The sequence below is a fragment of the Saccoglossus kowalevskii genome, chromosome 14 (assembly GCF_978046115.1).
Source record: "Saccoglossus kowalevskii chromosome 14, keSacKowa6.1, whole genome shotgun sequence".
In the NCBI taxonomy this organism is placed as follows: Eukaryota; Metazoa; Hemichordata; class Enteropneusta; family Harrimaniidae; genus Saccoglossus; species Saccoglossus kowalevskii.
In genome coordinates, this window is record NC_140654.1 from 12,822,016 (window position 1) to 12,824,404 (window position 2,389).

The window sequence follows — 2,389 nt, forward strand, 5'->3', positions numbered from 1 at the left end:
ATGCGCACGCAATTGTACCTGAAGTCAATTACCCATACTTCATTGCGTCGACGAGGAAGTTGTCATTCTCCAAACATCGGCTACACGAGTCGCCACCAACGACAAGTCTTCAACTCGACCCAAAGTCAACTCGACCCCATATTAGTGTAGGTATACAACTCAGCAGTTATGCTCCCCACATGCAGGTTTATCATTATAAATACATTAATTGTATATGAGTTTTTTTTTTTTTTGAATTACAATAATAATAATAATAATAATAATAATAATAATAATAATAATAATAATAATAATAATAATAATAATAATAATAACTTTATTGCATCCTTAGAAGTACAAACTTTCTATTAGTTTACAACAATAAATATATAAGTGATTAAAATGATAGCAAAGTAAAAAAAAAAAACGTAAAAAAAAAACTATGATACTATAAAAACTACACTAAGATGGTATAAGAAATTTATAAAAAAAAAAAACACGTTTTTTTGAAACCCCTTACGATTGTAGTACATGTATAATCTAAGAAAAAGCGTTGGTATAATTTGAAGTTATTTTGTGGTGTATTTCTTATGCGAGCACTATATCGCCAAATACTCTACCCCCACCCCCACCCCCACCCCACCCGATAGATCATATATCTGCTAACAAATATCCTCACTTCCTCAAGTTTTAACCTAAAAAAACTATACCAACTAATTTCGGAAAGTCCATTTGTATTTGGAACAACATGTTCATTCAAAGTAGTATTAATATAATATGAATTTGTAATGACCAGTCGACTTTTTGAAATTAGTCCAAACACTGTTTTGTATACATTGCCTTCCATGTATTGAATTAGCTCGATGGGTTGAATAATAGTTCCCCATGTGTGTAACAATAATACATAATCATGTCACGGCATCTGAGCAGAGAAAAACGCTATAGTCTTGCGTTCAGATTATGTACTTACTTGAAGCTGTTTTTTACCAGTGGCGGCGGCATCGGGGGGAGGGGGGCGCTCGCCCTCCGAAAAAAATGCGCGACTACTTGCGCCTATGGGACGCAAGAGATGGTAAGCAGACCACCACCATGCCACCACCACCACCACCACCACCACCACCACCACCACCATGCCGCATTATGTCGTGCCGCCACCTCTGTTTATGAACTAGCTTCCACTTAAAATATCCTGTGGTGAATTAACACTGTTTTGGCAATGATTTGCAATGACAAATTCTGTGTTGATTTGAAGTAAGTTCTATGTAGCTACTACCTACGATCCTTAGCCTCGTAGTGGTAGTTAGCTATGTTGTAAAATAAGAAGCACTTGCATACCCATCCATTAATCGAAACTCAATAGTCGTACCTATAGGGATTTCAGCAAAGTACAATGGACATTTCACAAAATACATGGGACAAGGTACTTTTACACACACTGTTCCCTGAACTGAAAGTCCAGGATAACACCATGACATTATTTTACTAATTTTAGATAGACTTATCATGAGTGATTACGTCATAGGCTGCTCTGCACATTCATGTATATTCACAAACGTTATGCAATGTGCTAAAAATACATGCCATAAATTTCTAGAATAATATCGCACAATACATGGATCTATGAAATAACACATCTCAACAATTCAATTTCTTACATTAGTTATAAAAAAAAGAAACTTTATAAGCTGAAACACTCTTAAAGAGAATCGTTAAATTCTAACATTTGAGCGCGTCCAAATGTACGTGGACAACGCGATATGAAAACGGGCTCTGGCACGACAAGAATTTGATAAATACGCGATGGAAATGTTGAAATAATGCCCGTCTATAGAGTTCAATACACTGATCTTATCCACCCATTAAAATGATTGGATCAACCGCGGGTCAACCCATGCGTAACTGAGCAACCTGTGTCGAGTGAGGGGCGCCAATAAACTGACATTCAGAACTAGAATGCCGATATACGGGCCTGTAATTTGACAGAGAGGGGTTCGGACCTGGGGTTTGGGCGAACCCTCTAAAAGTTTGACGTCAATACGATAACGAACGTCTAGTTACACAGTAATTAACGCTCAGGTGGGTCGGCATAATAACTATTGAGAATAGATTACATAACAATATCGTTTCCGTGCGTAATTGTTAATTACAATATTATTACACAATGAATTGCATGTTATATTATATTATATTACAAACTTTGTTTACCAACAAAATGACATTTTACATAAATTATTTTTTTTATTTTATTTGTAAGCTTAATTTTACACGTTGAACTTTTAACTTCATTTTCCATACACGTGTTTCTTCTGGAAATATTCTACTAATCGTGCCGTTGAGGGCAACATTCGACGTTCTTGGTGAACCGTACCTACTACCATGGAACTATAAACCCATGCTACTACTAACCAAA